Below are 13,981 nucleotides of genomic sequence, written 5' to 3'. Positions count from 1 at the left end.
TAGATCTACGGTCCGGATACCATCAACTCAAGGTCCGAGAAGAAGATATTCCTAAAACCGCTTTCCGAACCCGCTATGGACATTATGAATTCGTCGTAATGCCCTTCGGTCTAACAAATGCACCCGCCGCATTTATGGACCTAATGAACCGAATCTGTCGACCTTTCTTGGACAACTTCGTCATTGTATTTATCGATGACATCCTCGTCTATTCTCGAAGCAAAGAGGAGCATGGCCAACCTCTCCGACAAGTCCTAGAGACGCTGCGATCGGAAAGGCTTTACGCCAAACTCTCTAAGTGTGAGTTTTGGCTACGGAGCGTGAATTTTCTCGGTCACGTAGTTAGCCAAGATGGAATTCATGTGGATCCCTCTAAGGTCAAAGCTGTGGAAGGATGGGCAACTCCGACTACGCCCACAGAAATTCGTTAGTTCTTAGGCCTAGCAGGCTACTATAGGAGATTCATCCAAAACTTCTCTAAAATCGCCAAGCCACTTACCTTGCTTACGCAAAAGAGTGTGCCATTCAAGTGGACAGACCGACAAGAGATTGCGTTTCGAGCCTTGAAGCAAGCTCTTTGTAGCGCTCCTGTACTATCTCTACCCGAAGGAACGGAAGATTTTGTAGTTGACTGTGACGCGTCAAATCAAGGCTTAGGTTGCGTTCTCATGCAACGTGGAAGAGTGATAGCATATGCGTCCCGTCAACTAAAGACGCACGAAGTAAATTACACAACCCATGACCTAGAACTGGGAGCTGTGGTCTTCGCCCTAAAAATTTGGAGGCACTACCTGTACGGTACAAAGTGCACCATCTTCACAGACCACAAAAGCCTCCAGCACATCTTGAATCAGAAGGAGCTGAACATGAGACAACGAAGATGGGTGGAGTTGTTAAACGACTATGAATGCGAGATCAAGTACCATCCAGGCAAGGCCAACGTGGTAGCTGACGCATTAAGTCGGAAGGAGTACACAAATCGCCGTACGAAAACGCACTCGATAACCATTCAGTCTCATCTGACCGCTCAAATTGCATCAGTCCAGGCAGAGGCTATGAAAGCGGAAAATAGAACTAGCGAGGCATTACGCGGTATGGAGAAGAACCTGGAAGTCAAAGAGAATGGGGTATACTACTTCATGAACCGTATTTGGGTCCCAAAAATCGGAGGATTCAGGGAGATCGTTATGAAGGAAGCCCACAAGACACGATACTCCATTCATCCTGGTTCGGACAAGATGTATTTGGACATTAAGCAGCACTATTGGTGGCCTAACATGAAGGCGGAAATCGCAACTTATGTTAGTAAGTGCCTTACGTGTGCCAAAGTAAAAGTGGAATACCAGAAACCTTCCGGATTGTTACAGCAACCGGCAATCCCTGAGTGGAAATGGGAGGGGATTTCTATGGACTTCGTGACCAAGCTGCCCAAGACGTCGGACGGATTGGACACCATATGGGTAATAATCGACCGACTGACGAAATCTGCCCATTTCCTACCAATCAAAGAGTCCTACAAGATGGAGAGACTGACGCGTTTGTACCTACGAGAGATTGTAAGACTTCATGGAGTGCCAAAATCCATCATCTCGGATAGGGACAGTAGGTTCACGTCACGCTTTTGGCAGTCGCTCCACAAGGCAATGGGAACTCATCTTGATATGAGCACCGCGCATCACCCACAAACGGACGGTCAAAGCGAACGAACCATTCAGACGCTTGAAGACATACTTCGTGCATGTGTGATAGACTTCGGAAAGTCTTGGGATACCCACCTACCGTTGATCGAGTTTTCATATAACAATAGTTATCATTCGAGCATTAAGGTGGCCCCTTTCGAAGCACTGTACGGGCGTAAATGTAGATCACCGTTATGTTGGGCTGAAGTAGGTGACACCCAGCTAGCAAGAACACATACGTCAAATAGGGCATTAACGGGACCGGAAATCATTCGCGAGACCACAGAAAAGATTGTCCAGATCAAAGCTCGATTACAGGCATCGCGTGACCGGCAAAAGAGCTATGCTGATAAACGGCGAAAGCCCTTAGAATTCCAAGTCGGTGATCGAGTATTGTTAAAGGTCTCACCCTGGAAAGGGGTTATACGTTTCGGAAAACGGGGAAAGCTGAACCCGCGATACATTGGACCTTTCGAAATCGTCGCCCGAATAGGTCCAGTAGCATACAGACTACAACTACCCGCGGAGCTAAACGGTGTACACCCCGTGTTTCACGTCTCTAATCTGAAAAAGTGCCTATCAGATGAAACCCTTGTCATTCCTCTTGACGAAATCGAAATCTATGAGAATCTCCTGTTCGTCGAAGAGCCAATCGAAATCATGGACAGGGAGGTGAAGCGTACTAAGCAGAGTCGCATCCCGATCGTGAAGGTACGGTGGAACGCAAAGCGTGGGCCAGAATTCACGTGGGAACGCGAAGATCAAATGAAGCAAAAGTACCCTCACCTATTCTAGCATTCTCAAATCTAGCTTTCAAACAGAATTTCGGGACGAAATTCCCTCTAACGGGGGGATGATGTCACAACTGTAAATTTTGAGCCATGTAATCTATATATTCAAGTTAATGTGAATCAAAAACTTCAATCAAATACAACATGCTAGTACCACAAATAGTCATCAAACAATTGGAGACCCTAGAAGCTCTTGTTAAGTCTATTTTAGACTAGAACTTCCTTATTGGATCCCAATGGACCAATAAGCTTCCAATTGGACTATCATGGGCTTAGAACCCTAATTGGGCTCTAATTGGACCCACACTTATTTATTTCAATATCTTGGGTCATATTGGGCCTAGAATGAAATAAATCACAAGCTTTGATCCATAATTTAACCTAACCTAGCTTATTAAAGCATAAAAATCACGATTTTATTTTATAAGGCTAATAAGCACCCAAAACTAACTCTAATTTTGGGCTTAAGGGAAAAAGCCCAAATTTTTCTTTTCCCTCTCTAAAATCTCGGCCCAAGGCCCAAACTCAAGAGGATAAGAAGAGAAGTTGACTTTGGTTGCCACCTCACTATTACCCATAGGACTTCCATGCATTATTTCCCATTCTTCCATGCATATCACTTCAAGATCACATCTTTTCTTCTCTCCTCTCTCACTCTCGGCCATACTCACACACACAAACACACAAAAAAAATCACTCAACTCTCTCAAGAACTCTCCTTCCTCCCCTCTCCAAAAATCTCGAAAATTAGGGACTTTCAAGAGGATCTTGCAAGTAAATCATCATCTAAGGTAAGATTATGCATAGATCTATGGTTTAAATTCTTTTGTTATCAAAATCCTTTCCTAATCTATGCAAAAATCGTGATCTTGCACCCTAGAACCATCTCAAAACTCGAGATCTTCATCAAAGGGAGCCAAGGCCAAAAACACTTCATTTTTCCTTCCATTTTCCTTGCAAAACCAAATCAACACCCCAAGGTGAGCTTCATACCCCCTATTTTCTGTTTTTATGAGTTTTGGTGGGGGGGGGGGGAATACAAGTGAAAGTGTAGATCTATATGTGTTTGTATGCCTTGTATGATTTCCATGCTTATATGTATGCTTTTATGTGTTTTTATGTTGGATCTAGCCTTAAAACCCATCAAAACCGAGATATATCTTGTGTTAAATGATTTTAGCTTCAAATATATTTCTAAACACAAAGTGCTTCAAGAAAAATGGCTAAGTGGTTTAGTAATAATTTTCTTTGGGTTAAAAACACAAATTTTGGGCCTAAAATGTGAAAAATGCAAAAATAAGGGCCCAAATTGACATTTCACAGATTCTGATGGATGAAGTGTGCCAAAACAGTTTCCATAAATAAATTTCTGGAAATATACTCATTTAGGGGATTAAAAACATAAATTCCAAGCTTAATGGGCTAAAAATGAAAATTTCGGCCCAATAAGGCCCATTATGCGAATTTTTCTGTTTTGGAGGGCCAAAACTGTAACTTTCTGTAAAACAGTGGACTATAAGTGTTCCAAATCCTTTTCAAAGGTTTAAAATGCTTTTTAAATTTTAAAAAGGACCAAAGTTGCAAAATTTTTCCAATTTGGGCCAAAATTGTCAAAGTTGCGAAAAGAAGGGATTAAAACCGAGAAAACTGCATTTTTAAGGACTTAAACTGTTTTTATGAAAAATATGTTGAAAAATATTAATTTCAATAATTTTTGGTGTTAAAATGTCAAGAAAAATAGTTTAAGGACCAAACCGGGAAGTATTTAATAAAAAGGGTTGAAAATGTAAATTTTACAAATAATGAGGGGCTGAAAACAGGAATATTTCAAGGCTAGTTCAATGTACACAATTTGATCAAATAATGGCACCGCGACTATCGACGAAATACAATACATTACAATACCCAAAAGTCGTTGTTAAACGAATTGGCTCGGTCTCGAGCTAATAGAAATCTACAACTACTAACACTACGACACTACGATTCATACAAGTAACGTTTGGTAATACATATACATGCGAGTGTGCACAGACGTCTACGCACCATCTTTGGGCCCCACAAGTGTAAAATCTTGTTCGTTGAGCCTAGCTAGCCCAATGACCTGATCTTAAGGCCCGAAGACATTTTTTTACGGTGTGTTGGGTTTTACCGATCCGACACAACGTAAATGGACTTTCAATGGCTTGTATACCACCGGTCCTCAAGGGTCCTTTGGTATTGCTAGTAAAGTCTACATTTCATGCGAGGCGGGTCGGGGACCCCTCGTACATTTTATCCCCAACCGGCTAATGGAGTTACCGGGGTCTTCGTGACCTCTTTCTCTTCGGATGTGGGACTACACCTAGTCAGGGCGATTGGATAACGCGATTAGTACTGACGATGCCTTCGGAGTCGTTAGTATAACTATAAACTGGGCGTTTGTGTAACGCGGGTTTGTAGTAAATAATCCTGCTCGAGAACCTTCCAACGTCGCCTGGGACTGACACTATACGCTATGCAATGGTTTCAATGTAACATCACGTAATTCAAGGAACTAGGAGAACATCAGGTTTTCCTAGGGTTTTCAATACTTACAAATTTGAAATGCATACATTTTCAATGAACATTTTTTTTACAAGTATAGAAACAAACAAGCATACCTATGGATCTTCACAAATGTTTTCAAAAGCTTATCTTTTCAGAAAATATCGGATTTTCTGGTGGTTTTTCAAACAATACAAACATTCGATTTCAAACACTACTTATGAACTCACCAACATTTCATATGTTGACGTTTTTCAAAATACTTGTATTCTCAGGGAACCAGTGAATCAAGGGAAATCATATTCAGTGACGGTTGCAGTTTATTTTTGTATGAATTGAACAAATTAATTTTTGGGGAATGTAATGTTTAACAATGTATGATATGTAAACACTACTGGTTGTACTATGTTGATGAATGGTGACGAATGTTGTTATGTTTCATATATATTCAATGTTATGGTATTCAATTGAGTCACGACAGCCCCCGGACGTTTCCGCCGTCTGGTTCGGGGGTGTGACAGTTGCTATTTCTTAAAAAGTAATTCAACTTTGGCATATTATAGCTTACCTTCTCTGTTGGTGGCAACTGCAATGAGTTCTTTCATGGCTATATCAGAAACAAGATAAAACTATAGAAAAAAATGTAGGTTAGTTGGTAATTTACAATCTTTCTTTCATCATACAATCTTTATTCTTTAGGTATAATGTATTTATTAATCCAACAATATTGATATTATGCATAACTTGAATTCAAATATAAATTGGACAAGATATAATGTCTTTCTTAAACAAATAGTTCAATATGCTACCCCACTATCGTTGACTATTAAAGAAATTAGGGCCAAATCTAACAGTAGAATGTTTATGACAATTAAGGCCTCATTTGGAAGCCAACAACAATAATACAAGCTAGAAAAAAGGGAACGGGTGGTGTTTTTAAGTTATAATTTTGAATAGAAAAGGCAAAACATCTATAACAACTACTATAGCAACTGAAGTTAATATCATGGTGCCTTCCTCAGATCCAATTTATTTTTCTTAAAAAACTTTCTAGAGGTAGTTACGTCATTTGCACACACAAGAGATTGAAAACAAGTCCTGGTCAAAGTTTCTGCCAAATATACAAATTTTGTATGTTATTATCGTACAAAATATAGAAAAAGAGGTGAATATCTAATTTTTATTAGCTGATTCTTTCTTTATCACATGTCTCACGTGTTATCAATAAAATCTAAAACCTAAAATGACCAATTTTTAAATAAACGAATTGAAATTGGGACGTGTAAAGAAGTGTAAATGCAAACAATAAGAATGTTATAAATGGGTAAAGTTTTCAAAATAGAATGCCTTGATAAGAAAAAAATTTGAAAATAGAATGTCTTAAAAAAAGAAATGAAAGTATGGTGCTATATAATACACAAATAAATGAACCATATTCAAAGGAATTGGAATTTGAAGGATCTGGAATCTCAAGAAATTGGATTCTCTCACACATTTGGTTGATAAGAAATAGATTGGAATTTGTAAACAATATGTAGAGGAAAAGTAGATGGAAATGCAAGAGATATGTTTACTTGTGAGATATAGGGTTAAAAGGGTAGTTAGAGTATTTACTATTTATAAAGAGACAGTGTTGCAAACATGATGCGGGATTAGAATGGAATCGAATTCCAGTTCCAATCCTAATTCCAATTCTGGCCAAATCACACAGAATGTGACATAAAGGTGACTTAGACCACAAAACATCATAACTGAAGTGTAAAAGAAATCCAGATAATTTAGGGTTCTGTGACTTCTTTATCAATTTGATTCAAAACTACTTCTAATCAGATTTGTCTAAAATCCAGACATTTTTATCTATATTTGCATCAAAGTCTTATTGAGAAGAGGGGAAACAATACTCTTCAATCAAAAAACCATTTCTTTGTGATAGAAAGAAATGAAAAGTTTGTTTACCTTGGTGGAATAAGGAAGAAGCTTGAGGTAGTTGGCACATGTCATGACACTTGGCAAATCATCATCTGCAGATTCCGACACTCCACCCGCAGCATTTGATTCAGTGTTGTTGGAGCTTTGAAGAGCGTTGTAATTAATAAAGGGTTAGTGACTGAGGAGGGGCAATTTCGTAATTCACCTAGATAAAATTTTGAAAACAAGGGGTGGTTGAGGGGGTGTTTTTACCCTTCTGACAATGGTCAACTTAGGGTTCAAGACAGCCAAGCCACCTGGAGGAAGCCGAGGTGCACCAGTAACAAACTGACAGAATGCCCTTTGCTGTTCTGGATTGAACTCTCCCATTATCTCAAGCAACTAACAAAGAGACATAAACAAAATTATTAATATTAACTATAATATAAATTTATAAATCTTCCCTGAATATCGCTAAAAAAAATAAATTACTCACATTAATTACTACAAAGCTCTTGGATGTGTATCCATGGTCGAATTTTATGTGTTCCACAAGTGTATCAGCCTGCATTTAAAAGAAACATGAATTCTCTACATCATATCATTTTCACAAAAAATACATGTTATGTTTAAGTAGAAAAAAGATGAGCAAATTACCTCCCACATTTCTCTACGCCCACAGAGTAAATAATCCAACTCACTTGGAGAAAATATTTGTCAACTTGAAGCCTCAAAAACCTGATAGTAATAAGATAAAATAATAGCTTAAAAAAATTATTTTGTATATTTTCTAATTCCATAAACAATTTAGCATATTAGAATGTTGGAAAAAGATGATGACCTGATTAAAGCCAGCTCTAAATGCTTCCAATTGCCTTGTGATACCAGTCTTGACAGTAGCATCAACCACCAATGAAATGTACTCTTCCAAATTATTTAAATCGACCTGTGAATTTGGAAGCCACAAGTTTATCAACAAATTAATCGCTAGATAAACATAACCCCATAAACAATAAAGATGAAAAAAGATCAAATTACATTCAATCAAAAAAACCATTTCTCCTTCTATTAACACTTGATCTAGAACAGGCAAACATGTGAAAACTATCAACCTAACTTCAACTGGCCAATTTGTTAAAGCTTCTTTCTTTCAAGTTTCATCAACTAATGTAACCTTGATCATCGATGCGAAAAAGAACTTAAACCATGTTGCCAACAAGTATTTCTCGTAGTAAAGATTCACAAACAACTAAATATGAATTCATAATAAGCTAATCATACATAATATCCACGGTTAAATCACTCAAATGAAGTCTATAGAGAATCAAACTTACTTCTTGTTTCTCCTCCCACATTTAGGTCCCCATCCTTCAAGCTTTACAACAGGGCAACCCACATATGAAGTTCATATGTGGTGGAACTTGTCAAATAAAAGAAAAAGAAAGAACTAAATGCGTTCATCTTAATCGGTCACTTCAATCAAGAATTAGTGCCCTAAATCATCGGGTCTCTAAGTGTAAGAAAATTAGTGTGATTATGATGGGAACCAGAGTCCAAATTCACCCGTGGCTGATGAGTCTGAAGGGTTTGTATTCTCAGAGAAGGACTCGGTAGGCTGAGCCAAGTCCTTGTAAGGGCTATTTGAGGTCCAATGGTCTCCTTTCTTCCCACATGTCCTGCATACCATCAATACATCTCCTCCTTTCGACATTTGGGCTAATGGGTCTCCAACTGCATTTGAGTCTTCAAAACTTCGCATTCACAATCTGCATATCTAACAAGCAGCAATGAAATTGAGATAGATTCCTAAGTTTTTAAATCGGTAGTGATTGACTATTGTCATGATGATTGATATGTGTATAGTGAATTGCAACTGAAACTGTTGATCTAGGCAATAAACCTGATGTAAAGAACTAGGGCTAGATGTAAATAAAGTAATAAACTTCTTCAACTACATATGCCTTAACAATTTCACATAAATAATTGTAAAGGATTGTTACAATTATCTGAAATTTCAGATCTAGGGATGACGTACCTGGAGCCCTTGGTCACTCAAAGATGATTTCCTCGGTAGAAACCATGGTGAGTTTGGCGCTGACGTCCTCTTGAATGGCATCACCGAACATAGGCCAAGAACACCTCTCCATGGTGCGCTTGCTCAGCCGAGCATTAGCGATTTTACGGATGCGTGTGGTGGTGGTAATCTTAACCTGATTACCTTCGTTGTTGAATTTGTACTTTCAACCCGTGTTCGTCGGGTCCAATAACCTATTTCGGTGGCAACAAATAGTCATAGTCACCGCCATCAGCTTCTTCCTCCAATTCGCCCCATCTGGGTTTTTGAGCCATGTCTGCGAAGCTGCTAGAATTGTTGCTGAGGGAAAATTAGGGTAGGAGATTCGAAGTGGTAATGTGAATAAGATGAATATGTAATGAAGTCGGTTGTTGTGATTCTCTAGGCTTCAAAATTGATAGATTTTTTTTCGATTCTTTCAACTTTGAATCAGAAAATGAGAAAAAGTTAGGGAAATCAAGAGTGCAATGCTCGTCCTTGTTAGGTTGAATGGTCGTGATTGCCAAGATGAAAGATAGATAGAAGATAGAAAAAACAAGGCGGGTTTTCAAAATTTTGGGGATTTCATTTCCCCCCTTGTCTACTAAAAGCGCGTTTCATTAAAATTATAAAGCGACAGGTACTGACGACGTGCGTTTAAGATAAAGCGCCCTCCGTGTTTTTAATTTTTTTTCTTGAGACACTAAATTAAGGGCACACAATAAAGCGTGACGTAAATCCTTAAATTTTTTGGAGAGATGACACTATTTTAAGGGCACGTCCTTTAGCGTATCGTTAATTATCGCGTGTCGTAAAAAGCGCGTCATTTCTAGTAGTGTTTCAATATTGCTTGTACTACTTTACTTGGGTGGGAATCAATAGGCGTGATCAGCTTCCTGTACCTCTTGCTCTCATAATCTTCAAGTACATCCTATGTTTTTAACCAACAAAACCCAATTAAGACATTAAAAGATATTAAAAAATGAACCTCATGGTTTTCAAATATATGCAGAGATTTACAAAACTGCAGTGAGATTGTGATACAGTTTTTAAATATATGCACTTGCAAAATACAAATATGCACATAAGCATTTTGTACACGTACACATGCATTTGTGTAAACAAAAAACACTTCATGGTTATTTGGAGATGAATATAAACATATGCATTCATGCAAATGAAAAAAAAAACAATTCACATTTAAATGGAGATAAATATAATTGGCATGTTCATAATACATAACATAGGCTCTGTTTAATCAAACCAATTCTATATATTATTAAAGTTAACTAAAATCATAAGATAAAACCATTTCTAAATATTATTAAAGTATAACTAAAATCATAAAGTAAAATCTAAAAGCACTAATTATTTAATACTAAATCACATTTAACAATTGTTCTCCAAACTTGTTGCACATATTTACCCTTTTATAAAAATTCTCTTTTCTCACCTGATACTTGCCATGGAAAATAAAATGTCGCTAAACCAAATACTTAAGAATTGATATGTAGTGGAAATATATATAAATACATATATCAAGTTTCTTAAATCAAATGATAGCAATTTCACATGAAATATGAAAATGATCAATAACCACCGTCTTACAACAACACGAATGAACCCATGAAAAAAAAACTAAACTACTGGAAAAATAAACCAAGAAATACATACCTTATTTCAAATATCAAACATTGAAATCGATTAAATGTCCTCCACTAAAATCGATCAAATATCCATATTAGAAATCAGTGACGATCGTTATACTCTCACGTCACGCAGACGGAGGCGATGTCGATCATGATTATCAGTCCCTTTGGCGGTCATGGACGGAGAGAGGAGGGGTGGATGCAACGACGACAATTTAAGAGAGCAGGCAGAGTTGATCGCCACACAACTCTTTGACATTTGAACATGTTCGCAATAGCAAAACAAACCAACATTTGGGATTGTTCTAAAAGAATACATGAAAATAAAAATAAAAGAAGGAAGACTGAATTACAATATTTTTTCTGATATTTAGATAACTTTACTTAAAAGAGTTGACACATAGGAACCCCATATGTGCAAGGAAAAATACTGACACAGTCAATTAGCATGCATCTTCATGTTTAAATAAACTTTGTTACATAGATTCTTTATCTCAAAGAGTTTCACAACTGCTATATCTTAAACAATCAACAAGCAAACCCACTTTGGAGCGAGATCTATACATAACTGCTAACAATTTCCCTTCATCAAAGTTCCAATTTCTTTCCAGTCATTCAAGAGATATTAGCATCAGACCTCATTTAACATTAATAAAATCATGACTTGATACTACAAAAAGCCACAAAAAAGACACTTTATTTTGACTTGATATACCTAGTTGTAAGCATGAGTCAGAATAATTAAATTGTGCACATGAATGTTGTGATCAGAATAATTAGGAGGACTATCAAAATCAACTTAACACTAATGCATAAGAAAATTAATTGGAAAACTCAAATGACATTACATCGATTACCTGATAGGTAGAATATGAAAGTCTTACATACATATATAATAATTTTATAAGCCACCATCAGTATAATCAAGGTCCAACATTTGATATTCTTGTTGTTTGTGAATTTCATTCTTTTAGTCACAGTTTGAACACAGAAAAGAAAAAATTGAAAATTCAAATGACAGATATACTAGGAATAACATTTACGTACAACCATTCCCCTCTAAAAAAAGCCTTAATCACAAGTACCGCAATTAAAATCAAGATGTACATCCAAATTAAATGGAAAGAATAAAATATATAACCGAATGGATTCTATACCGGTAAATTCACTATCAGATCCATCCTCCTCCTGAGTCACAACTCAACGGTGTGATAGAATATTGGAGACATGACGAGCAATAGAGGCTGGGTGAAAACCCTAGAACTTGAATAGTCTAAGGAAGCCACGTTTCATGAGGTGAAGAAAAAAAGGGGGGGCGGATTTTGTCGTCGGAGACGAGGATCGATGAATTTTGTCATCGGTTGGGAGGGTAGATGGAGGTGAGAAATGTAGGTGAAAAAGAAGTTCGTAACAGTTGATAAGGAAATGGTTAAGGAAACACCTAATTCACCATAATTAAAAATAGATAAAGTTAGTATTATACCCTTATCAAACGATTGGTTTAGAATCAGTCATACATTCACATAATATTTGTAGTTAATATATGAACCTATATATATATATATATATATATATATATATATATATATATATATATATATATATATATGTATGTATAACTAAAATGCTAGTCTTACCGTTAGTAGGCCTCATTCACGAAGCCGATCTATAAGGGGGGTATAAGGTTATGGCCTATAAAATGGTCGTTTAACGGGTATCCACTCTTACCCACCACTTCCTTGATTGGTGGAGGGTCGTTAGCCGAACGGGTAGGATAGGACAATCCTCTCTTCATTAATAAGTATAATGAAACTATATAAAGTAACTGAATGTTTTTACAAAATTCTCAATCCTAGTTACTTTAGGCAAAAGTGAATTGATGCAATCCCATGAAATTACACTTTGCACCCTTGCTAAGAAGTTAGTGGAGCGTGTGTGGTTAACCGGCACACTAATTGGATCTAAGCAAAGGTGGCAAAGGGTGACTCATTGTTTGTCATAGTTCGATGGAGCATTGTGGTTAACTGGCACATCGAATAGGTGACTGTAACAATGAGGGCACCATGTATATTTGCATGGTTATTCACACCCGCTTTGTGATCCTCGGCATCCCAGTCACAAACAAGAGGGGCATATCGAGATTTAAACATGCCATTGAAAAGTTCAGTGAATCTCAAAATCTAGGAATTCTCAATACATTTAAAACCTAAGCCTTATGTTTTTCATGATGAAGAATTAGTGAATACTTATTCACTTACCTCCAAATTACTTGCATGTTGGATTACGGCATCCCTTTTCTAATGTGTAAATAATGTTGTTGGATCCTAGCCCTAATTTCTCATTGTTGGGTGTTTAATTAGGGATTCAATTCTAATCAAACTTTTTCCTTTCTATTTGCAGATGTCTAACGCAAACGCAAACAACGTTGCTACTGGTTCATTCTCGCTAATGAGCCTCTGTCAAAAGGTGACATTCGACGGATCGAATTTCAGCGAATGGATAAGATACATTCGCATGATTGCCCGCTACGAGGACAAAGAATATGTCCTCGACGAGAAGCTTGAAAAGATCAATCCGGAAATCACTACTCCCGAAGAAATGGCCGTCTTTGAGACCCATGAGCATGATGCAATGAAAGTCCATTGCATTATGTTGGCCACTATGAACCTTGAAATCCAAAAGTCCTATGAGGACATGTATCCCTATGAAATGCACCAAGATTTGCTGGAGAGGTACCACAAAAGCGCAAGGCAAGAGCGCTACGAAATCATCACCAACATGATCACCGCTAAGATGGGAAGTGGAGAATCCCTAACCTCGCATTTGCAAAAGATGCAAAGGTATGTTGATCGTCTTCACAAGTTAAATGTTAACTTTGGGGAAGACTTGGCTATCGACATCATTCTCCACTCCTTGCCCTCGTGCTACAACCAATTTAGGATGACCTACCACATGAACAAGGAAGAAGTCACCCTAAGCAAACCCAAGGACTGCTGAGAGCAACCTCAAGAACAAATCTATTACAGCAACTCCCACTCCACCCGCTGCTCATGTTTTGGCCATTGGGCAAAGGAAGGGAAAAAAGAGGAAGGCTCCTTCAAAGAGCCACCACAAGGTAAAGCCCCAAGATGGTTCCTATACTAGTGGAACCAAAGTTGGTCCTGCTAAGCCCAACTCAAACCCTAAGGAGGCAGAATGTCACCACTACCACAAAATAGGACACTAGAAGAGAAGCTGCCCAGAATATCTGCAAGCCATCAAGGATGGGAAGATCAATCCATCTTTCGCAGGTATTTACACAATTAAATCTAATGATTCATCACATGCTATTTCTTGGGTTCTTGATACAGGATGTCGTTTTCACATATGTTTTGATTT

At 37.6% G+C, this 13,981-nt stretch overlaps 2 pseudogenes; both read right to left on the bottom strand.

Moving 5' to 3' along the window:
* Positions 1–5,550: 5,550 nt before the first annotated feature.
* Positions 5,551–8,256, bottom strand: LOC128125887 (E3 ubiquitin-protein ligase UPL3-like; annotated as a pseudogene).
* Positions 8,257–8,435: 179 nt separating this feature from the next.
* Positions 8,436–9,250, bottom strand: LOC111877565 (uncharacterized; annotated as a pseudogene).
* Positions 9,251–13,981: the final 4,731 nt, after the last annotated feature.

The sequence above is a fragment of the Lactuca sativa genome, chromosome 2 (assembly GCF_002870075.4).
Source record: "Lactuca sativa cultivar Salinas chromosome 2, Lsat_Salinas_v11, whole genome shotgun sequence".
NCBI lineage: Eukaryota > Viridiplantae > Streptophyta > Magnoliopsida > Asterales > Asteraceae > Lactuca > Lactuca sativa.
Note: the sequence above shows the minus strand (reverse complement) of the source record. Positions and strands in the feature narration are given on the sequence as shown.